This window comes from Rattus rattus, chromosome X, assembly GCF_011064425.1.
Source record: "Rattus rattus isolate New Zealand chromosome X, Rrattus_CSIRO_v1, whole genome shotgun sequence".
Classification (NCBI taxonomy): domain Eukaryota; kingdom Metazoa; phylum Chordata; class Mammalia; order Rodentia; family Muridae; genus Rattus; species Rattus rattus.
Genome location: NC_046172.1, coordinates 73,535,981 through 73,562,391, shown reverse-complemented (window position 1 = coordinate 73,562,391; position 26,411 = coordinate 73,535,981). Strand labels below are relative to the sequence as shown.

The 26,411-nt window shown below is 38.5% G+C and overlaps 1 pseudogene; it reads left to right on the top strand.

Annotated features, from left to right (window-relative positions):
* Positions 1–24,346: 24,346 nt before the first annotated feature.
* Positions 24,347–25,235, top strand: LOC116889254 (annotated as a pseudogene).
* The last annotated feature ends 1,176 nt before the right edge of the window (positions 25,236–26,411 follow it).

Sequence of the window (26,411 nt, the reverse complement as noted above, 5' to 3'; positions counted from 1 at the left end):
CTAAAGGACAGAAGAGCCAGGGCTGAGGTCATGCATATCCTAAGGGAATAAAAATGCTAACCTAGGCTACTATGTCCTGCAAAATTCGAAATCATCATAGACGGAGAAAACAAAATATTTTAGTAGAAAGCCAAATTTAAGTAATATCTATTTAGCAATTCAGCACTACAGAGTGTACTAGGAGGAAAACTCTAACACAAGGAGGTTACCTATACCAAAGTGGGGGGGACAAGATATTAATCATCTCATCTCAAAGCCAAAAGAGGAGAACCACATACACATAATGCCACCTATAACATCAAACATAACAGGAACAAACAATCATCTGTCCTTAATATCGTTCAATATCAATGGACTCAATTCCCCAGTAAAACCATGAGCCAACAGACTGGATACACAAAGAGAATCCAGCATTTTGTTTCATAGAAGAAGCACACATCAAAAACAAAAACATATACTACCTCAGAATAAAAGGCTGGAAAAATTTTCCCAAGCAAATGGTCCCAAGAAACAAGCTGGAGTTTCCACCCTAATATCCAATAAAATACACTTTCAACCAAAATTTATCAAGTGAAATGGGGCAGGATATTTCATAGTCATCAACGAAAAAGTCCACTGTCAGGAGTCATAATAGGACAAGCTAATAACTAGCAGGTAATCATCCTGAGATGTCTGCTGTAGATTATAATATAATCTGCAACAGATTCACTCTTAATAGGCAAAGCCTAAGAGAATTCATTTTAGAAAAGATTCCTGTTATTAATATTATTTTGCTGTTATTATTAAACATATATAACAGTAACAAGGTACTATGAAGATGTATTCTCTTATAATGATGCTATGTAGACAAATAGATGATATCTTAAGTCTTACCTATAATCCTACAAGAATTCTTAAAATTGCACGAGTGATTATTAGCCTCTTTTATAGTGAGACTGCTATTATGTCCTTTTCTGATAGTCAAACGAACTTTGAGAACTATACCAGTCTCTTGTATGTCACCAGTTAATTGTTCTTAGTTAGCAACCAGACTTTCTCCTACTTAGAGCACATTCCAAAAGGTTGTAAAACAATTAAGCAAAGATCATAAAAAGGGAACTAATAATTTATTAGAGTTGGTAGGACAGAAGATAAAATATTAACCGTGTTTATCTATACAAAACCACTAATAACTTAGTTATGTTTTTTGACATTCAATGAACATGTGGAGCTGTGACAGGCGATGTGTGTTTAACCAGATAATTATTCCTTACAGATACGCATGTAACCAATTTTTGTTGTAAATTTCTATTTCAATTTATGATCTGAACATTTTGTGTAAACTTGTAATGAGCTTTTTAACATGTGATCATGTGTTCTGAAAGATGTATGAATACTGAGGATAAAGAGATAAGAAAATAATTTTTCCCTTGGGAATAAAATTTCCCTTTCCCCACTTAGAAGAATTTTCCTTTCCCTACAGGTTCATTCTGCCTTTCCTCTTAGATAGCTTAAATAGGAAAACTGTTTACAACTTATTAATAAGCTCTATAATCACTTTTCAAAGTGTCTTTTTTCCTTCCAGTGACTTCGTAAAAGCAAGTAGAGAGTTAGAGCTGCACAGTTCCTGCTGAGATAATACAGAGGTTATTTACTCAATCCTTTGCTGTTTGAGGAAAATGTGCTAAATGACAGATACTGCAGTTTCAGTTTTCAGAGGAACACAGAAGGCAGGTCAGGTATGGTCGCAAAATAACTTAGACTTAGCTAAGTAAACTTGTTATTATTATAGAGCAACCCGAAATATCTCGTGAGACAAAAATCTTGCACTCATGTTGCATAAGGCAAAGTTTTTATTTATTTTTCCTACATCTTTATTAACTTGGGTATTTCTTTTTTTGTTTTTTTCTTTCTTTTTTTCTCCCTCCATCTTTATTAACTTGGGTATTTCTTATTTACATTTCAATTGTTATTCCCTTTCCCAGTTACCCAGCCAACATCCCCCTAATCCCTCCCCCTCCCCTTCTATATGGGTGTTCCCCTCCCCATCCTCCCCCAATTACCCCCCCCCCTCAAAATTCACTTTCACTGGGGTTTCAGTCTTGGCAGGACCAAGGGCTTCCCCATCCACTGGTGCACTTACTAGGTTATTCATTGCTACCTATGAGGTTGGAGCCCAGGTTCAGTCCATGTATAGTCTTTGGGTAGTGCCTTAGTCCCTGGAAGCTCTGTTTGGTTGGCATTGTTGTTTATATGGGGTCTTGAGCCCTTTCAAGCTCTTCCAGTCCTTTCTCTGATTCCTTCAATGGGGGTCCCGTTCTCAGTTCAGTGGTTTGTTGCTGGCATTCGCCTATGTATTTGCTGTATTCTGGCTGTGTCTCTCAGGAGAGATCTACATCCAGCTCCTGTTGGCCTGCACTTCTTTGCTTCATTCCACTTCTCTAACTGGGTGGTTGGATATGTATGGGCAACATGTGGGGCAGGCTCTGAATGGGTGTTACTTCTGCCTCTATTCTAAACATTGCCTCCCTATTCCCTGCCAAGGGTATTCATGTTCCCCCTTTAAAGAAGGAGTGAAGCATTTGCATTTTGGTCATCCTTGAGATTCATGTGTTCTGTGCACCTAGGGTAATTCAAGCATTTGGGCTAATATCCACTTATCAATGAGTGCATACCATGTGTGCTTTTCTGTGATTGGTTTACCTGACTCAGGATGATATTTTCCAGTTCTCTCCATTTGCCTATGAATTTCATAAAGTCATTGTTTTGATAGCTGAGTAATATTCCATTGTGTAGATGTACCATATTTTCTGTATCTATTCCTCTGTTGAAGGGCATCTAGATTCTTTCCAGCTTCTGGCTATTAAAAATAAGGCTGCTATGAACATAGTGGTGCATGTGTCTTTGTTATATGTTGGGGCATCTTTTGGGTATATGCCCAAGAGAGGTATAGCTGGGTCCTCAGGTAGTTCAATGTCCAATTTTCTGAGGAACCTCCAGGCTGATTTCCAGAATGGTTGTACCAATCTGCAATCCCACCAACAATGGAGGAGTGTTCCTCTTTCTCCACATCGTCACCAGCATCTGCTGTCACCTGAGTTTTTGATCTTAGCCACTCTGACTGGTATGAGGTGGTATCTCAGGGTTGTTTTGATTTGCATTTCCCTTATGACTAAAGATGTTGAACATTTCTTTAGGTATTTCTCAGCCATTCGGCATTCCTCAGCTGTGAATTCTTTGTTTAGATCTGAACCCCATTTTTTAATAGGCTTATCTCCCTGCAGTCTAACATCATGATTTCTTTGTATATTTTGGACGTAAGTCCTCTATCAGTTGTAGGATTGGTAATGATCTTTTCCCAATCTGTTGGTGACCATTTTGTCCGAACAACAACAGTGTCCTTTGCCTTACAAAAGCTTTGAAGTTTTCATATATATATATATATATATATATATATATATATATATATATATATTTCCTTATTAACTTGAGTATTTCTTATTTACATTTTGATTGTTATTCCCTTTCCTGGTCTCCGGGCCAACATCCCTTAACCCCTCACCCTCCCCTTCTATATGGGTGTTCCCCTCCCCATCCTCCCCCCCATTACCACCCTCCTTCCATCAATCACATTCACTGGGGGTTCAGTCTTAACAGGACCAAGGGCTTCCCCTTGCACTGGTGCTCTTACTAGGTATTCATTGATACCTATGTGGTTGGAGCCCAGGGTCAGTCCATGTATAGTCTTTGGGTAGTGGCTTAGTCCCTGGAAGCTCTGGTTGCTTGGCATTGTTGTTCATATGGGGTCTCCAGCCCCTTCAAGCTTTGAAGTTTTATGAGGTCCCATTTGTAGATTCTTGATTTAGAGCATAAGCCATTGGTGTTTTGTTCAGGAAATTTTCTCCAGTGCCCATGTATTTGAGATTCTTCCCCACTTTTTCTTCTATTAATTTCATTGTATCTGGTTTGATGTGGAGGTCCTTGATCCACTTGGACTTAAGCTTTTTACAGGGCAATAAGAATGGATAGATCTGCATTCTTCCACATGCTGACCTCAAGTTGAACCAGCACCATTTGCTGAAAATGCTATCTTTTTTCCATTGGATGGTTTTGGCTCTTTTGTCAAAAATAAAATGACCATATGTGTGTGGGTTCAATTCTGGGTCTTCAATTCTAGTCCACTGGTCTATCTGTCTGTCTCTGTACCAATACCATACAGTTTTTATCGCTATTGATCTGTAGTACTGCTTGAGTTCAGGGATAGTGATTCTCCCAGAAGTCTTTTTACTGTTGAGGATAGTTTTAGCTATCCTGGGATTTTTGTTATTCCAGATGAATTTGTAAATTGTTTTCTCTAACTCTATGAATAATTGTGTTGGAATTTTGATGCAGATTGCATTGAATCTGTAGATTGCTTTTTGTAAAATGGTCATTTTTACTATATTAATCCTGCCAAGCAATGAGCATGGGAGATCTTTCCATCTTCTGAGATCTTCTTCAATTTCTTTCTTAAGAAGCTTGTAGTTCTTATCATACAGAACTTTCACTTGCTTGGTTAAAGTCACACCGAGGTATTTTATATTATTCGGGACTATTACTCTAATTTCTTTCTCGGCTTTTTTCTCTTTTGTGTAGAGGAAGGCTACTGATTTATTTGAGTTAATTTTATACCCAGCCACTTTGCTGAATGTGTTTATCAGGTTTAGTAGTTCTCTGGTGGAACTTTTGGGATCACTTAAGTATACAATCATATCGTGTACAAATAGTGATATTTTGACTTCTTCCTTTCCAATCTGTATCCCTTTCATCTCCTTTCATTGTCTGATTGCTCTGACTAGGATTTCGAGAACTATATTGAATAAGTAGGGAGAGAGTGAACAGCCTTTTCTAGTCCCTGATTTTTGTGGGATTGCTGCAAGTTTCTCTCCGTTCAGTGTAATATTAGCTACTGGTTTGCTGTATATGGCTTTTACTATGTTTAGGTATGGGCCTTGAATTCCTGTTCTTTCCAGGACTTTTATCATGAAGGGGTGTTGAATTTTGTCAAATGATTTCTCAGTATCTAACCAAATGATCATGTGGTATTTATCTTTCAGTTTGTTTATATAATGGATCACGTTGATGGTTTTCCGTATATTAAACCATCCCTGCATGCCTGGGATGAAGCCTACTTGATCATGGTGGATGATTGTTTTGATGTGCTCTTGGATTCGGTTTGCCAGAATTTTGTTGAGTATTTTTGCGTCGATATTCATAAGGGAAATTGGTCTGAAGTTCTCTTTCTTTGTTGGGTCTTTGTGTGGTTTAGATATAAGAGTAATTGTGGCTTCATAGAAGGAATTTTTGTGGAATAATTTGTATAGTATTGATATGAGGTCTTCTATGAATGTCTGATAGAATTCTGTGCTAAACCCTTCGCCACCTGGGTTCTTTTTGGTTGGGAGACCTTTAATGACTGCTTCTATTTTGTTAGGAGTTATGTGGCTGTTTAAATGGTTTATCTATTCCTGATTTAACTTTGGTAGCTGTTCTCTGTCCAGGAAATTGTCCATTTCCTGCAGATATTTGTTGAATATAGGCTTTTGTAGTAGGATCTGATTATTTTTTGAATTTCCTCTGATTCTGTAATTATGTCTCCTTTTTCATTTCTGATTTTGTTAATTTGTACAGACTCTCTGTGTCCTCTAGTTACTCTGCCAAAAGTTTATCTATCTTGTTGCTATTCTCAAAGAATCTGCTTTTGGTTCTGTTGAGTCTTTCTATGGCCCTTTTTGTTTCTGCTTGGTTGATTTCAGCTCTTAGATTGATTATTTCCTGCCTTCTACTCCTCCCGGGTATATTTACTTCTTTTTGTTTTAGAGATTTTTAGGTGTGCTATCAAAATGCAGACATATTCTCTCTCTTGTTTCTTTCTGCAGGCATTCAGAGGTGTGAGTTTTCGTCTTAGCACAGCTTTCATTGTGTCCCATAAGTTTGGGTATGTTGTTCCTTCATTTTCATTAAATTGTATGAAGTCTTTAATTTCTTTCTTTATTTCTTCCTTGACCAGGTTATCACTGAGTAGACATTATTCAGCTTCCATGTATATGTGGGCCTTCTTTCCTTAGTGTTATTGAAGACCAACTTTAGCCCGTGGTGGTCTGATAGGACACATGGGATTACTTCTACCATTCTGTATCTGGTGAGGCCTGATTTGTGACTGATTATATGGCCAATTTTGGAGAAAATACCATAAGGTGGTGAGAAGAAGGTACACCCTTTTGTTTTAGGATAGAATGTTCTATAAATATCTGTTAAATCCATTTGTTTCATGACTTCTCTTTGTCTATGTCTCTGCTTAATTTCTGTTTCCATGATCTGTCCATTGATGAGAGTGGAGTGTTGAAATCTCCTATTATTATTGTGGGAGGTGTAATGTTTGTTTTGAGCTTTAGTAAGGTTTCTTTTATGCACAAATGTGCCCTTGCATTTAGAGCATAGATATTTAGGATTGAGAGTTCATCTTGGTGGATTTTTCCTCTGATTAATATGAAGTGTCCTTCCTTATCTTTTTGATGACTTTTAGTTGAAAATTGATTTTATTTGATATTAGAATGGCTACTCCAGCTTGCTTCTTCCGACCATTTGCTTGGAAAGTTGTTTCCCAGCCTTTCACTCTGAGGTAGTGTCTGTCTTTGTCTCTGAGGTGTATTTCCTGTAGGCAGCAAAATGTTGCGTCCTCATTGTATATCCAGTTTGTTAATTGGTGTCTTTTTATTGGGGAATTGAGCCCATTGTTATTGAGAGATATTAAGGAATAGTGATTGTTGCTTCCTGATATAATCATGTTTGGATGTGAGATTATGTTTGCGTTGTCTTCTCTTTGTTTTGTTGCAAAACGATTATTTTCTTGCTTTTTCTAGGTGTAGCTTGCCTCCTTGTGTTGGGCTTTACCATATATTATCCTTTGTACTGCTGGATTTGTAGAAAGATATTGTATAAATTTCATTTTTTCATGGAATATCATTTTATCTCCATCTATGTTAATTGAGAGTTTTGCAGGATACAGTAACTTGGGCTGGCATTTGTGTTCTCTTAGGGTCTGTATGACATCTCTCCAGGATCTTCTGGCTTTCATAGTCTCTGGTGAGAAGTCTGGTGTAATTCTGATAGGTCTGCCTTTATATGCTACTTGACATTTTTCCCTTACTGCTTTTAATATTCTTTCTTTGTTTTGTCCATTTGGTATTTTGACTATTATTTGATGGGAGGAGTTTCTTTTCTGGTCCAATCTATTTGGAGTTCTGTAGACTTCTTGTACGTTTATGGGCATCTCTCTCTTTAGGTTAGGGAAGTTTTTTTCTATGATTTTGTTGAAAATATTTACTGGTTCTTAGAGTTGGGAGTCTTCACTCTCTTCTATACCTATTATCCTTAGTTTTGATCTTCTCATTATGTCCTGGATTTCCTGTATGTTTTGGGCCAGTACCCTTTTCCCTTTTACATTATCTTTCACAGTCGTTTCAATGATTTCTGCTCCTGAGATTCTCTCTTCTATCTCTTGCATTCTGTTGGTGATGCTTATATTTACGGATCCTTGTCTCTTCCTTTGGTTTTCTATATCCTGGGTTGTCTCCCTTTGGGCTTTCTTTATTGCTTCTATTTCCATTTTTAATTCCTTCACCTGTTTGACTGTGTTTTCTTGTTATTCTTTCAGGGAGTTTTGTATTTCCTCTCTATAGGCTTCTGCTTTTTTTATTTGTGTTTCCTGCATTTCTCTGAGGGAGTTCTTTATGTCTTTCTTGAAGTCCTCCATCATCATCATCAAATGGGATTTTAAATCTAGATCTTGCTTTTCTGGTGTGTTTGGATATTCAGTGTTTGCTTTGGTGGAAGAATTGGGCTCCGATGATGCCATGTAGTCTTGGTTTCTGTTGCTTGGGTTTCTGTGCTTTCCTCTTGCCATCACGTTGTCTCTGGTGTTACCTTGTTCTGCTATTTCTGACAGTGGTTAGATCATCCTACAGGCCTGTGTGTCAGGAGTGTTGTAGACTTCCTGTTGTTTTCCCATTCTCTTTCAGCCAGTTATTGGAAAAGAGTGTTCTGCTTTCAGGCGTGTAGCTGTTCCTGTGTACTGGTCTTCAGTTTTTCTTGTGGGCGTGTGTCTTGAGTCCACCAGGCAGGTCACTTGGAGCAGGAAAGTTGGTCTTACCTCTGGTCTCAGGCCTGGAGTCCCTTCTCAGAGCCAGATTTCTCCTCTCTTTGAGGGCAGCAACCAGAAAGGCCTGTCCTGCCTTCTCTTGGGTCCCTGTGCACAGGAGGCACAGATGGCTCTAGTCGTTTTCCTCTAGAGTCAGAAATGTGCAGAGAGTAGTCTCCTCTGACTTTTCAGGTATGTCTGCCCCCCTGAAGGTCTACCTCTCCCTCCCACAGGATTTGTGTGCAGGGGGCTTTTTGACTGGGTCCCTTCAGATCTGGGCAGTGTCTGGACCATAATGTTGAGTGCCCCTCTCTTCCTGTTCCAAGAGTCCCTATACAGTTTTCTCTTGGGCCATGGATGTGGGCAGGGATTGGCACTACTGGTGGTCTCTCTTGCCCTGCAGTCTCAGGAGTGCCCAGCTGTCTGTGTGGTGAGCTCTCTCTCACATGGGATTTGGGAACAGGGAGCTGTGGGTCAGGATCAGCGAGGTTCGGGTTCCAGCTAGAAACTAGAAGTTCCATAAGGCAAAGTCTTATCCTCCACCTAAACTCTTCCCTCTCTGCTGCCTCAAGAAGAACCAACAAGAAAGAAGACCCAGCCAGGGTCAACCCCCTGGCACTCCACCAACCAAGATTCCTATTTCTGAACATCTATGCCCCAAATGTAAGAGCACCCACATTCATAAAAGACACTTTATTAAGCTCAAAACACACATTGAACCCCATGTAATAATAGTGGGATATTCAACACCACCCTCTCACTAATGGACAGGTTATATAACAGAAAATAACAGAGACACAATAAAGCTAATAGAGGTTATGAACCAAATGGATTCAGTAGATATCTACAGTATATTTCACCGTAAAACAAAAGAATATACCTTCTCAGTACCTCATGGAACCTTCTCCAAAATTGACCATATAATTGGTCACAAAACAAGCCTCAACAAATACAAGATTAAAATAATCCCATACACCCTATAATATCACCACAGATTAAGACTGAACTTTGATACCAATAAAAACAACAGAAAATCCACATACCCATGGAAACTGAACAAGTCTCAATGCAATGAAACTTGGCCAGGGAGTAAATAAATACTTAGATTAATGATTGCTTGAAATTCAATGAAAATGATGACAGAGCATAACCAAATTTATGGGACATAATGAAAGCAATGCTAAGAGGAAAATTCATAGCACTAAATGCCCTGGTAAAAAAATTACAGATACCCTACCCCAGCAATTTAGTAGCATACCTGAGATCTCTGGAACAAAAGGAAGAAAACACACCTAAGATGCATAGACTGCAAGAAATAGTCAATCTCAAGGCATAAATCAACCAAATGGAAACAAAGAGAATAATACAAAAATTTTAACAAAACCCAAGACTGTTTTGAGAAAATCAACAAGATAGGTAAACCCCTAGCCAAACTAAAACAATGGCTGAGAGACAAAATCCAAATCAACAAAATCAGAAATGAATAAGGAGACATAACAACAGAAAGTGAAAAATTCAAAAAATCATCAGATCCTAGTACAGAAGCCTATACTCAATAAAAATGGAATATCTAGATAAAATGGATGATTTTCAAGGTAGATACCACATACCAAAGTTAAATCAAGAGCAGAATTTTTTAACAGTCCCATATCCCCTAAGGGAATAGAAGGGAATAGAGGAAGTCATTAAATAATTAAATACCTCCCAACCACAAAAAAAAAAAAAAAAAAAAAAGCCCACAGCCAGATAGCTTTACTGCAAAATGCTACCAGACCTTCAAAGAAAACCTAATAGCAACACTCCTCAAAACATTCCATAATATAGAAACAGAAGGAACACTACCTAATTCATTCTATGTCACAATTGCTCTGCTATGTAAAACTACACAGGGGATCTAAATACAAAGAGAACTTGAACCATTTTGCTTAGGGGAGTGTTGATGCAAAATACTCAACAAAATTCTCTTAAAACAAATCCAAAAGCATATTAAAACCATTATTCACCACGATCAAGTAGACTTCATCCCAAGGATGTAACATTGGTTCAATATACAAAAATACATTAAAGTAATCCACTGTATAATCAGAAAAAGAACAAATGATCATCTCATCAGATGGTAAAACTACTTTAACCAAAGAAGTCAATATTTCATGTTAAAAGTCATGGAAAAATCAGGAATTCAATGTCCATATGTAAGCATAAAAAAATCAACATTCAATAAACTGCCAGCCAATATCAAATTAAATTGAGAATTACTAGAAGTTAACCCACTAAAATCAGAAAAACAAGGAGTGTCACTCCCCCAGTATCTATTCAATAGAGAACTCAAATTTCTAGCTAGAGCAATAAGCAACAAAAAGAGATCAAGGGGATAGAAATTGGCAAAGAGGAAAACAAGGTATCACTATTTTCAGATGATATGATATTATATATAAGCAAACCAAAAAATTTTACTAGAGAACTTCTATAGCTGATAATTAACTGCAGAAAGTGGCCAGATATAAAATTAACTCAAATTCATCCATAGCCTTCCATTATACAAATGCAAAACGTGCTGAGAAAGAAATTGGTGAAACAACACCCTTCTCGATAATCACAAATAATATAAATTATTTTGGTGTAATTCTAACAAAACAAGTAAAAATATCTTCAAGTCTGTCATGAAAGAAATGGAAGAAGACCTCAGAAAATGAAGAGACCTCCCTTATTCATGGACTGGTATAATTAACATCATAAAATGTCCATTCTTCCAAAAGCAATCTACAGATTCAATGCAGTAACCATCAAAAGTCCAACAAAATTCTTCAAAGATATGGAAAGATCATTTCTCAATTTCATATGGAAAAACAAAAAACCCAAGATAGTGAACACAATTCTTAACAATAAAAGAACTTCTGGGGGAATCACCATCTCTGATATAAGTCTATAGTGCAGAATAATAATGATTTTAAAAATGCATGATATTGGTACAGAGACAGGTTGATCAGTGGAATAGGACTGAAGACCCAGAAATGAAGCGATATACTTTTGGACACTAGAAATTTGACAAAGAACCCAAAAATAAACAATGAAAAAATAAGTGCATCTTAAATAAATGCTGCTGGTCTAACTGGCAGTCTGTATGTATACAGAAATGAAAATTGATCCAAATTTGTCACTGTACACAAAGCTCAAGTCCAAATGGATCAACAATCTCAACAAAAAGCCAGGATACACCCAAGTCTAATAAAAAGAGAATGGGAAAGAACTTTAGAACCATGAGGGAAATTTCCCAAAGAGAACCCCAATGGCTCAGGCTCTAAGATCAAGAATTGATAAATGGGACTTTATGAAACTGAAAAGCTTCTGTGTGACAAAGGACATAGTCAATATGACAAATTGGCAACCTACAAATTGGGAAAAAAATCTTCATTAACCCCACATCAGATAGAAATCTAATATTCAAAATATATAAAGAACTCAAGAAGCTAACCTCCAAATTACCAAACGATCCAATCAAAAATAGGGTATAGAACTAAACAGAGAATTCATGACAGACAAAACTCGAATGGATGAGAAACACTTAAAGAAATATTCAAAGTATTTAGTGATCAGGAAAATACAAATCAAAACAAAATACTCTCACAAGGTAGAATGTGGGAGGTACTCGGGAGGAAGAACGTAGGGGGTGGGGCAAAGGGGGGGTCAGTACCAGGTATGGGAAGAAATGGGCAGGATAGACAGAGGATCAAGAAATTGAACAGAGGTGTGTAGCAATGAGAGATGGGAAACTGGGGTAGCCACCAGAAAGTCCCAGATGCTAGGACATCAAGAGGCTCCCAAGAACAAACAGGGATGAAATTAGTTGAAATGCCCAACAAATGGGAGAGAGAACCTGTAGAAACCATAACCAGACTTTAGCAATTTTCCCATTTGAGGGATGGGGCCAGTCATTCATCTCCAAATTTTTAACCCAGAATAGCTCTTCTCTAAAGGAAATATGGGGACAAAGTGTGGGACAGAGACTGAAGGAAAGGCTATCAAGAAACTGCCCCACCTGGGGATCCATCCTGTATACAGACACCAAACCCAGACACTATTGGGGATTCCAAGAAGTGCATGCTGACAGGAGCCTGATAGAGCTTTCTCCTGAGAGGCTCTGCCAGAGCCTTACAAATACAAAGGCAAATGCTCACAGCCAACCATTGGCCTGAGCACAGGGACTCCAATGGAGGAATTAGAGAAAGGACTGAGGGAACTGAAGGGGTTTGCAACCCCATAGGAAGAACAAAAATATCAACCAACAAGACCCCTCAGAAGTCCCAGAGACTAAATCACCAATCAAAGAGTACACATGGAGAGACCTTTGGCTCCATCACCATATATAGCAGAAGGTGAACTTGTAGGACCTCAGTTGGAGGGTATTCCCTTGGTCCTGTTATGGCTTATTGCCCCAGTGTAGGGGAATGCAATGGTGAGGAGGAGGACGGGAGTGGGTGGGTGGGTTAGGGAGCACCCTCATAGAAGCAGGGGGGATGTGATGGGGGTTTTTCAGAGGTGAAAATGGAAAAGGAGTTAACACTTGAAATGTAAATAAATATAATATCCAATAAAAGGAATAAATAAGCAAATAAAAGAAAAAAGTTTGCGATAAACTTTGATGCCATATTCAATCTTCTTTCTCTTTCTTCTCCCAGGGTAAAGTTTGAATTATTAAGCTGAGGACAATTCCTGTACCCTAAGTGCCTATGTGCAAGAAACACTGTAAGTATGCAATGAGAACACTTCTTTGAGAGATTTATTCTAGTTTTGCCATTTCAGAATTCTGTGCTGGATGCAGAAATAAAGAGATACCATACAAGAATTGAAAATGATTTATTGTAAAATACTGTCCTTGACTACTAAACTTGATAGGAGGACCAGAAAAACGGACATGATTTTATGAGACTAATATAAAACAGGAGGTGCATCAGCTTCGGAGTTCTCAAAGGTCCCTTTATCAGTTACCACTTTTATATTGCAAAAATAGCTTTTGTTCATACAAAGAAAGTGTTCTCAAATAAAATAGTATTTATTGTTAACATATTGGAGCCTCAGTTGAAAATTCTCTCTAATATGCTTTGATTGTAAAATTACTTTAGAAATAGAGAGCAATTTATTTATAGTTGTTATTTCAGAGGGTAGTTGGATTCATGTTTGAAGTAACCTATTAGTTTGTTAAATGGAAGAGGCTATAAAAATAAAGGCAGCATTTAGATATTTAATAGATTCCTAGAAATATGCATGTAATCCCTAATATACAACATTACTACTGTTTTCCTCTGACACTCATTACCTTTTACAGTAACTCAAGTGATTGCAGAAATACGTCTATCAGCCATCAGAAACAGTAGTGCTGACATTTATTTTAAAAGAAAATACTAGTTTTTTTAAAATATGTACTTGTGAATCAACATGATTTTTAATTAATTATTTATTTAAATTATTTACACACTTCACATCCCAATCACTGACCCACTCTTGGTCACCTGTCCCAATCCTTTCCATAATTCTCCTCTCCTTCTCTTCTAAGCAGGTGGGGGACCCCTTATTATCTTCCAACCCTGGTACATCATGTCTCTGCAGGGCTAAGAGCATTCTTTCCGACTATGACTGGACAAGGCAACCCAGCAAGAAGAAAGTCCAAGCAATAGCTTTTTGATAGCTCCTGCTCCAGTTGTTTGGGACACATATGAAGACAAAGCTATATATACATTATATGCATATGGCAATGCTTGGGTTCAGTCAGTGCACGCTCTTTGGTTAGTGGTTCAGTCTCTAAGAGACCCAATGGTACAGTGACTCTGTTTGTCTTCCAAGGGAGTTCCTATCACTTTTGAGGCCTACCATCCTTCCCTCTATTTTTCCATACAAGTTCCCAAGTTGCATCCACAACTTCATTCTAAGTGTCTGCACCTGTCTAAGTGAGCTACTAGGTGGAGTGTCTCAGAGGACAGCCAAGCTAGACTACTGTCTTCAACCATAGCAGTGTCAGGAATTGGTGCTTGTCCATGGGATGGGTCTTAAGTTGGGATGGTTTTTGGTTGGCCATTCACTCAACCTCTACTCCATTCCCTCTCCCTGCATTTCTTGTAGATAGGATGAATTTTAGGTTCAAAGTTTTGTGGGTGGGTTTGTGTCCCTATTGCTCCACTGAGGTTCCTGCCAGGCTACAGGAGGTAGCTCCTTCAGTTTCTGTAAGCCCAATGATCTAAGTCACAGATAAGGTCATCCCTGTTGATTCTTGGGTCCTCTGTATTGCAGATCTCTGTCATGTCTTGGTGATACTCCATACCTCCTCACCCTGTCAGTTGCAGATTTCCATTCATTCTCATAGTCGTCTGGCCTAACTCTCCTGTATCTCCACACACCTGGTCCTAAAACCCTCATTCCCTTCTTCACCCCTTCTCCCACCCAGTACCCTCCTTCCATCTGCTACTTATGTTTCAAGCAACCTCCTTTGTGCTTTCCTTTTTGTCTCGTTTCTTTGAGTCAGAGGAGTGTAGTATGGGTATCCTGTATACTATGGGATAATACCCATTTATAAGTGAGTGCATATGTCTATTTTTGGGATAGTCTCTACATATAAGTGAGTACATACCATGCTTGGCCTTTTGGGACTGGGTTACCTCACTCATGGCATCTTTGTTTTTAATAGCTGGATAGTATTCCATTGTGTAGATAAACTACATTTTCTTTATCAATTCTTCATGTTAGGGACATCTAGATTGTTTCAAATTCTGGCTAACATGAATAAAGCTACTTTGAATATAGTTGTGTAAGTGTCTTTGTGGGATAAATGAGGAGTTTTGGGAATATGCCCAGGAGTAGTATAGCTTCATTTTAAGGTAGAAATTTCTGCAAAACTGCCAAATAGATTTTCAAAGTGGCTATACAAGTCTGTTCTCCCATCAACAATGGAGGAGTATTCCCCTTGCTGCACATCCTCACCACCATGATCTATCATAAGTTTTTTTTTTTTATTTTAGCCATTCTGGCTTGTGTAGGATATAATCTAATAGTTGTTTTGATTTGCATTTCCCTGATGACTAAGGACATTTTATATTTCAAGTGCTTCTCAGCCATTTGAGAGTCTTTTGTTGAGAATTCTTTTTAGCTCTGTGCTCTGTATACCATATAGCTTGGTTAGTTTGAGGGTGTGAATTTCTTTTTGGAGTTCTTTATAAGTTTTGGATATTAGCTCTCTGTAAGTTGTAGGATTTATAAAGATCTTTTTGCAATTGGTAGGCTGCCATTTTGTCCTATTGGCCATTTCCTCTGCATCACAGTAGCTTTGCCATTTCACAGGGTCCCATTTATCAATTGTTGATTTTAAAGCACTTAGAATGGCAAATATTCTGTTCAGAAATTGTCACCTATTGCCAATATAAATACATACAAAGCTATTTCCTCTTTCTCTTCTAGCGAGATTAAGTGAATCTGGTTTATGTTGAGATCACTATTGATCCACTGGGACTTGAGTTTTTACAGGTGATAATCTCAGATCAACATTCTTCTGCTTAATAGGCGTCCAGTAGACCATCATCAGTTATTCAAGATGTTTTCTCTTTTCCATTGTATGGTTTTGGCTTCTTTATAAAACTCAAGTTTCCACAGGTGAGATTATTTCTGGGACTTTGATTCAATTCTATTGATCTGTGTGTCTGTTTCTGTACCAATACCATGAAGTTTTCATCACTATTTCTCTGGAATACAGCTTGAGTTCTGGGAGGGTAATTCCTCCTGAAGTTCTTTTATTGTTCAGGATAGTTTTGGCTCTTTTGGGTTGTATGTTGTTCTATATGAAATTGAGAATTGCTATTTCAAGGTTTATAAAAAATTATATTGTAATTTTGATGGCAATTACACTGAATCTGTTGATTGGTTTTGGTAAGATGGCCATTTTCACTATGTTAATTTTCCTTACTCATGATCATGGGACAATTTTCCATCTTCTGATCTTTTCAGTTTTTTCTTCAGTCTTCTTTTCGCCATACAATCTTTCATTGGTTATAGTTACACCAAGATATTTTTATATTATTCATAGCTATTGTAAAGGTTATGTTTCCATAATTTCTTATTGGACTGTTCATCATTTGTATAAAATGAGGGCTACTGATTTGATTTTTTTAATATTATATGTATCCACTTTGTTGAAGCTGTTTATCAGTTGGCAGAGTTCTCTGTTAAAGTTTTTGGGGTTGCTTATGTATACTATCATATCATCCCCAAACAGCCATACTTTGTCTTCTTCTTTTCTGTTAGCATTCTGTCTAAACTGTCCCACTGTTACCTGGCAACAACCAGAGATGTCTGACTCATTATAAAAGGGGATGTTAGCCCCCTTCTCACACAAACTCTCTTGCTCTTGTTCATGCCTTCCTTTCGTCCCTGTCCCCCTCTCTTTCCAAGTGCTCATGGCTGGCCTCAACTTCTCTCTCTCTCTCTCTCTCTCTCTCTCTCTCTCTCTCTCTCTCTCTCTCTCTCTCTCTTTCTCTCTGCCATTCTCTGCCTCCCTGTTACCCTCTCAACTCCCCCTCCCATGCCCTGAATGAGCTCCTATTCTGTTGTTGATTCCCTCAGGGAAAGGATGCCTCAGCATGGGCCCGCCTAGACAACCCCTTCCCACCACACCTGAATACACCTCCATAGAATATATCCCTCCTCTCTTTATCTTTTTTGTAAACACATTGTATGGTGCTATGACTCAGATTCTCATTTACAACTGGAATTCTATTTATACTATTACATATTTTAAGTGAACATATGGATCTAAGGAAAACTGTATTGAATTTATGTTTATATTGATACATCTCTCTGGATAAGCAATTCTTTGATAAGAGACCTTTTGAAAAAATTTCAACCAATTGCTGTCATATGTTCATCTTTGACGATAACACACAAGATATGTCTATGCATGTATTTGTGAAATAATAATGAACAGGTTTTAACATGACATATCTTTCAAGAGTTTTGCATTATGTTACTTAACAATTATTAATATTTACATTTATTTTTCAGTGAAGAAATGACAATAAATATTAAAGCATATATATAATATTTTAAATAATTTAAACTATTGCAAATTAAATAATTCAGTAGTTGTTTGGAAGAAGCTAGTTTGTGTGTGTGTGCATGTGTGTGTGTGTGTTTAAAAGTATTGTATAAAAGCTTTTTTGGGTTTTAAGTAATTAGATAATTAAACATTTGTATATGTATTATAAGAAATAATACATGATTTTCAACAATATATTTATTTATACAAACTTACTTTATTTGTGAAATCGATGGCTCAGACATTTTTTCTTTTTATCCTGTTGATTTATGACTTAAGCAAAATATTAGTTTTCTGAAATGTGATATCTGTTCTCATGATTATGAATAATTCATATTTAATTTAAATAAAGGAATTAATGCTTGTTATTAATTAAATGAAATGTCCATTTTATGGACAATAGGTCATGTTGTTATCATTTTTTATTTTAACTTCAGAAATGTGACATCAACCAAAAGCTTTCAGATATTGAATTTTGAATTTTACTAAGAAACATTGTACTCGATCTGATAGCTAGGGTGCAGTAACCAATGAGGATAACCAAGAAAATGCAAAATACTTTATTATTTTGTGCCCCTTTATGTGAGATGAAACTTGAAGGTATAGAGTGGGTTTTTCCAACTCAAATTATCGAATGACAGAAATTCCTGCCTTCATTTCTGATGTGTTTGTGTGCTTTGTCATCTATCTGAATTGGGTTATTGTAATTGTTCATTGACTTTAATTATAAGATATGGTAGTACTAAGAGATGCCCTAAGAGATCTCCTGTACTTCAGACATAGTCTTACTTGGAGATGAAACTTAATTTTGCCTTGGTAGTATGAAGGTCTATAATCTTCCCAACACAGTTCACTCTTTCTAACCTTCTTGACTTAAGAGCATCAGAACATCAAAGTGGCAAAAGGAATTCAGAGATTCTAGTTCAATGAGATATTTATTGTATATTCTTGACAAGAATATTCCTCTTCTGGACCTAAAGTCACAGGAACAGGAAGTAAATCTTTCCCTAGTGGGTCATTAAGGATAATAATGAATGGAACTATTATCCCAATTTATATCTCTTGATTCTTAGATTGATGAATATGGCTATGGAATAGGTTGAAACATATATTAGATGTTGACTCAAAAAGTACCACTTTTGGGAAAACCATTTTCCAGCCTTCTAGCCTACTACCACCTAATTGCTGCTATTATGTATTCCCAGAGTTATTTGATTGTTTTATTTAGCTAGCTGCTTTAGGATAGGGAGAAGCATGACAAGAGCAGTGGATTGATTATAGTAATAATTTATATTATGTACCTTTTAATTGTTAAGACAGAACACCATGACCAAAAGTAAATCATAAAAGAAAGTGTTTATTTGGATATATGTTTTCAGAATATTAGAGTTTATGATGGTAGAACAAATGCATAACAGCAGGAAAAGCAGAAATATTACATGTTGACACACAAGCAGGATATATAAAGAGAGTGATACATGAAATGAGATGAGTCTTTTGGAACATCAAATATCATTCCCAGTGGCATATTTCGCCCAATAAAGCCATATCCAATCTCTTCCAAGCCCTGCAACCAACTAAAAACAAAGTATTCCAACAGATGAGTACTTGAAACCATTCTTATTTAATCACCACAAGAACTGAAGGGGTGAATATACACACTAGAATTTAAGGCATGTTTAAAAGAGAAACAATAGTTCACACTAGTCTCTCCCTAATACCCCCCCTCTTACTCCCTCTCTCGTCCTTTATCTTGCCATCTTCTCTCTCCTGCTCGTCCTTTCTCCTGTCATCTCTGCTTCCAAATTATGGTTAGGATGCAACCTTACAGCTATCACTCCAATACCTTGCTTACCTACCTACTGGCTTAGTCCCTACAATGATAGGCATGGGCTCACTGCTGGAATCTCCAAACAAGCCCTAAAAGTAAATATTTTCCTTTATAAGTTACCTTTGTCATGATGTTCCTTCATAGCAGTTAAAAACTGATAGGTCTATCATTTCTCTAAATAAAGCTCACAAAGAACTATGTGGTCTTTGGCATTTTTCTTCTTTCTTTCTTTTCTCAATTGAGCTCTCTCAGTTTCTATTTTTAAACTGTCCATACAATCCTTAAGATGATTCTGTGTCACCTCAAGTAGTCATAGCAAACATCCTCATGGTTTTATATGGCCAAACCACAAGCGGGGAAAGAGGGAGGGACAGGGGAAAGCAGATGTCGGTAGAGAGAGAAGGGAATATGATCTGGTACTAGGTGGGGGGAAAGTACTGACGCCCTGAGGGCCAGCAGAAAGAATGGAAAGAGGGAACCTCAGGAAGAAGGGAAGGCCTTCTAGAATGTATCAGAAACCTAGGGAATGAGAGACTCTCAGGATTCAAATGGGGGAACCTAGATGAAAGGTCCTACAGTGGGGCGATGGAACTTATTGAACCCACCTCCAGCAGAAAGGCAGGGGGATCAAGTGAGGGATGGGGTTGCTATCCCACAGTCAAAACTCTGACCCATAACTCTTTCTCTCTGAAAGAACTGCAGGGATGGAAATGGAGAAGAACCTGAGGAAAAGAAGATCCAGCAACAGGCCCAAAGTGGGTTCCAGCTCAAGGGGAGGCCCCAAGACCTGACACCATTACTGAGGCTATGGGGCATTCACAAAAAGGGACCTATCATGACTGCCCTCCAAAAGACCCAACAAGCAGCTGAATCAGATGCAGATGTTTGCACCCAACCAATGAACAGAAGCTGCTGACTCCTATGGTTGAATTAACCTGGACCTCTGAGATCTCTTTGACACTGGATCACCAACCATACAGTATAAACCAGCTGAACTGAGGCCTCCAACATATATACAGCAGAGGACTCCCCGGTCTGAGCTCAGTCAGAGAAGATGCACCTAACCTTAAAGTGACTGAAGGCCCCAGGAAGTTTAGAAGTCTGGTGGGGTGGGTGGGGTGGGACATTCTTATGGAGACAGGGGTGAGGAGTGTGGGGAGTGAGGAGCAGGTACAGGATGTGGAACACTCTGGGGGTGGACCTGGAGGGGAATAAAATCTGGAGTGTAAAAATAAATAAAAATATCATAATGTATGTTTCCATATGACTTTTTTATTAACAAACACTTGGATTGTTAATGTTATATACTCTTCCTTACAGCATCCTCCTCTCCCAGGTTAAATTTTCCTTTCATTTACTCCATCTACTCCTCACAGTACTGCTACCAAATACTTTTGACACTGGGGTGGGGTGCCAACACTGCCTCATGGCTTGCTTTTTGTTCAATTTCAAGTATTATTTAAGATAATTCATTTTGCATTTCTCCTGCTCTATTAAAATTTGATTTAATTTGGCAGTCTTCAAAAGGGCTGTCTGTTATCTGAACCAACATTTTTTTTTCTCACTTTTCTAACTCATCAAACCTTCCTATCCCCTACAGGAAAAGGTGGCACAGAGACTGTCTCTCTCCATTTTGTGGCTTTTCCTTGATAGACTCATTACTACTCCTGGCTTCTGAAAAATCTCACATTATGGGTGCATTTTTCCCCCAGGATTTCCCAATTACATGTTTTTAATCACTGAGTTGTAACATCAAGGGCCAAACCAAAGAAATTGGTAAAATATTAGGTTATCCAATTTCTTGCATTTGCTTATAATATGTAGAGATAACCTACAGTAAATAGGGACAGCCACTAGTTGAGGAATGGGGCCACCCACACATCTCAAAACTATTAATCCATTAATATTCCTCTTCAAAGAAAAGACAGGGACAAAAAATGAAACAGAGACTGAAGGAAAGGCCATCCAGAGACCTCACTACCTCGAGATCCATCTCACCAGCAGACACCAAACTCCCACACTATTGCTGATGCCATGAAGCACTTGCTGACAAGAGCCTGGTATGGCTGTTCCCTGAGACGTTCTATTAGTACCTGACAAATACAGATGCATATAGTTGTAGCCAGCAATTGGCCTGAGCCTTGGGATTCCAGTGGAAGAGCTAGGAAAGGACTGAAGGAATTGAAGGGGCTTGTAACCCCATAGGTTGAACAATATCAATTAATTGGACAGCTCAAAGCTCCCAGGGACTAATCCACCAACCAAAGAGTATATGTGGAGGAATCTGTGACTCCAGATACATATATAGCTGAGGATGGTCTTATATGACTTCAATGGCAGGGGAGACCCTTAGTCCTGTGGAGATATGATGCTCCAGGATAGGGGGATGCTTGAGCTGTTGAGGAGTGTGGGTGGGGGAGAAACCCTCAGAGACAAAGGAGAGTGGGTATATGGGGAATGGGATGGGGGGGTCTATGGAGGGGTAACTTGTAAGGGAGATATCATTTGAAATGTAAATGACTTTGAAATGATTAATAAAACTGCTTAGAGAAAAAACAAAACAGAAAACAACAAAACAAAAAAAAAAATTGGCATGCAAATTGAAGTTATGTGAAGAGTAAAGAGCAGAACCAAAAAGCACTGTTATATTCAAAGTGTACTTAAATGTACTCTACAATATTCCTGAAATTCACAGTGAAATATTTTTTATGGGATTTCTCTGTGTGTGTCTCTGCCTATATGTGTGTCCTTAGTTTTTGCTTTGGCTCATTTTCTTAGTGTATTGTTTTGTCCTACTATTCTATTCTGATTTTGTTTTATCTTACTCTATTTTATGTTGTTATTATTATTCCCTAGATGCCTGTTTGTTTTCTAAGAAAGATAGAAAGGATGTGGATACAAATATGAGAGGAGGTGAGGAAAAATTGCAAGATTTAAATGAAGGAAAAGCCGTAATCAGAATATACTGTATGAGAAAATGCATTTGCAATGAAATAAAAGAAATTAAAACAAACAAACAAGGAATTCCAGCCTCAATTTCTGTACAGTGAATATTTTAAGTAAACTGTCTTGTGTTTTAGGTTCCTGTGGCTTTACTTGGTTAAGGAGACCATCTCTGATCATTGAAGTGTCATTTTAAATTTTACTCTTTCTGGAAAAATCTTCTTATTTTTCAAGGCAATTTGGCTTTACCTTATTATCCCCCTGTTACCTGTTCATCTTGTTGTATATGTAGTAGTTTTCATGATAAACAGAAGTATCTAGAATAGAAATTTTCAATAAATATTCATGAACAAATAAAAACTAAAAATTTGAAACAAATGCTTAAGGGACAGACTTTGTAAGAAATACCTCTGGAATTAATATTAACAAGATCTATATGAGTTGTTTGGTTAAGAATGGGCTTTGTGATACATAAGCTAATGCCAGCAGCAAACCAATGAACTGAGAACAGGACCCCCATTGAAGGAATCAGAGAAAGGACTAAAAGAGCTGAAGGGGTTTGAGACCCCGTGTGAACAACAATGCCAAACAACCAGAGCTTTCAGGGACTAAGCCACTACCCAAAGACTATACATGGACTGACCCTGGGCTCCCAATTCATAGGTAGCAATGAATAGCCTGGTAGGGACACTGGTGGAAGGGCAGCCTTGGCCCTGCAAGGCTGGATCCCCAGTGAAGGGGATTGTGAGGGAAAGGGCAGGAATGGGGGAGGATGGGGAGGGGAACACCCATACATAAGGGAAGGGGGAGGGGTTAGGGGGATGTTGGCCTGGAAACCAGGAAAGGGAATAATATTTGAAATGTAAATAAGAAATATACAATTTAATAAAGATGGAAACAAATAAAAAAAAAACACTCTCCACTACAGTAGCAGTCTTATTTATAATAGCCAGAAGCTGAAAAGAACCCTTAACAAAGGAATGTATACAGAAAACATGGTACATCTACACAATGGGGTATTACTCAGCTATTAAAAACAATGACTTCATGAAATTCATAGACAAATGAATGGAACTAGAAAATATCATCCTGACTTAGGTAACACAATCACAAAACAAGAAACACACATGGTATGCATTCACTGATTATTGGATATTAGCCAAAAAGCTCAGATTACCCAAAATACAATTTACCGACCACATAAAACTCAAGAAGGATGACTAAAGTGCAGATGCTTCACTCTTTCTTAAAGGGAGAACAAAAATATTCATAGGAGAAGATATGGAGACAAAGTTTGGGGCAGAAACTGAAGAAACGGCCATTCAGAACCTGCCTCACCTAGGGATCCAGCCCATATACATACAGTTACCCACCAAAACCAGACAATGTTGCTGATGTCAAGAAGTGTATGCTGACAGTAACCTGATATAGTTGTATCCTGATAGACTTTGCCAGAGCATGACAAATACAGAGGCAAATGCTCACAGTCAAGCATTGAACTGAAAATGGGGTCCCCATTGGAGGAGTTAGAGAAAGGATTGAAGGAGGTGAAGGGATTTGCAACCCCATAAGAACAACAGTCCCAACCAACTAGAGCTCCCAGGGACTAAACCACCATTCAAAGAGTACACATGGACAGACCTATGTCTCCAGCTGCATATGTAGCAGAGGGTGGCCTTGTTAAGCACCAATGAGAAGAGAAGCCCTTGGTCCTGCCAAGGCTGGACCCCCAATTTAGGTGAATATCAAAAGGGGTGGCAGGAAGTGGTGGGAGTTTGGGTGAGGGAACACTCTCATAGAAGAAGGGGGAAGGGGATGCAATAAGGGGTTTATGGACAGGAAACCAGGAAAGGGGATTACATTTGAAATGTAATTTTAAAAATATCCAATAAAGGAAAAAAGAAAAAAAAAAGAATGGGCTTTGTGGGGGATGAGTGAAGAGCAGAGGGCTCCACATAAAAATCAGAAATTTCTCTGACTGGAAGGAGAAAGGGAAGAACACAGATAATTTCAATAATTTTTAAGCATCTGCTTTAATCAAAGTCTTTTCTAATATTTAACAACTAACCAATTCCATGATATCTGTATATCCTTTTTGCATTCTCTTTTATTTACGTTATTTACAAGATGTTGTCTGTGGATAGCAAACCACAACTCTCACCAATAGCTTTAAACTAGGTATTTTTAATGAATTAAAGATATACAAATGCAGAAAATAATATTAGGCAACAAAAGAGTGACACAATATAAAGCTTCAGTATTCTGATTAGTAAACATCCATTTCCAGATGTCAACCCAGTCCTGTCCCATACTCACCTGATTCTTTCTTTTTGCTTTCATCATGACAGATGGTGCTGTGTCCTTCGCCAAGGGTTTTTGGTCAGTGGAGTGGCCACGGCCATCTCCAAGAAGGCAGTAGCACCCATCAGGCAGGTCAACCTGCTACCCAGGTGCAGCACGCCAGCAAAAGCAAATCGGCAGATAAGCAACAAAGGGCATCATAGACTGTGGTTCAGATCCCCCAAGAACAGGGTCCTGTCCTTCTGGCGTGGTAACCTGGCCAATGTCATCAGATACTTCCCCACCCAGGCTCTCAACTTTGACATCAAAGATAAATACAAGCAGATCTTTTGAGTGGTGTGGACAAGAGGACCCCATTTTGGCGATACTTTGCAGGGAACCTGGCATCAAGTGGTGCCACTGGGACCACATCCTTGTGCTTTTTGTACCCTCTTGATTTTGCCCATACCATCTAGCAGCTGATGTGAGCAAAGCTGGAGCTGAAAGAAAATTGAAAGGCCTTGGTGACTGCCTCGTTAAGATCTACAAATCTGATGGGATTAAGGGCCTGTACCATAGTTTTAATGTGTCAGTACATGGCGTCATCATCTACCGAGCTGCCTACTTTAGTATGTATGACTCTGCAAAGAGAATGCTCCCAGATCCCAAGAATAGTCACATCATCAGCTGGATGATTGCACAGCCTGTCACTGCTTTTGCTGGCCCAACTTCTACCTTCTGACATGGTTCTCTATCATATGATGATGCAGATCATATGATGATGCAAAGGAACTGATACCATGTATACAGGCATACTTGACTGCTGGCAGAAGATAGCTCGTGATGAAGGAAGCAAGGCTTGTTTCAAGGGTGTATCGTCTACCATTCTCAGGGGAACAGGTGGTGCCTTTGTGCTTATCTTATATTATGAGATCATGAAATACACATAATTATGCCCTAGGTGTTTTTCCCAAGAACAAGCATGTTGTATAACATACCATATTCTTGAACATTCTGGACAGATTCTCTGGGCTTGTCTGTTTTATCAATGGCAACTCTTTACCAGTTGAAAAGGGGGAGGGGTAATATTCATCTGACTAGTTTTATCTTAAAGCCATTTCCAAAAAAAAAATAATGATGGGATTCAATTATATTTTTATTTCAGTCACTCCTAATAATAAAAAAATGAAGAAATAAAAGTATCCAAAACCAAAGAAAGATTTATTTCTTTAAGATGTAAGTTGTTTTAATTTCTATAGTATTGTATAAAGTATTAATATTTTTAGTACAAATAATACGTAAAGAAAAAATGAGTTGAATCATTGCTGTTGTATAAATTCCTATTACTTAGAACTTGGTATTCTGTGATTTCATCCATAGTTGGAGTTCAATGAAAGGTTTATTTCCGAGACACCACTGGGACCTGAAGGGACCAGATCAACAGTTCTCTACACCCAAATCCCGTGGGAGGGAGAGCTAAACCTTCAGAGGAGCAGACATGCCTGGGAAAGCCAGAAGAGACTACCTCTGCCCACATTTCTGACTCAGAGGAAAACATATAAGCCATCTGGGACCCTGGTGCACGGGGACTCCCAGAAAAGGTGGCACAGGCCCTCCGGGTTGTTGCCCTCACAGAGAGCTCAAAAGCAAACCACCCATGAGCAAACCTGAGCCGCGGGACCACAGGTAAGACAAACTTTTCTGTTCCAAGTGACCTGACAGGTGGTCTCAGGACACACAGAGGCAAAATTCCTCTGGGACTGGACACTTCTGGTTTTTAGCTGGATTCCCAACCTTGCTGATCCTGGCCCACAGCTCACTGCTCCCAAACCCCTTGGGTGAGAGAGCTCACAACCCGGACAGGTGGGCACTCCTGAGACTGCAGAGCTGGAGAGACCACCAATACTGTCCACCCCTGCCCACATCCCTGGCCCAAGAGGAAACTGTAAAGGGTCTCTAGGAACCAGAAGTTAGGGGCACTTAAGCAGAAGGTCCCCTGTGCTCCAGATACCACTGGGACTTGAAGGGACTGGATCAACAGTTCTCTGCACCCAAATCCCATGGGAGGGAGAGCTAATCCTTCAGAGAGATAGACATGACAGGGAAGCCAAAAGAGACTACACTCT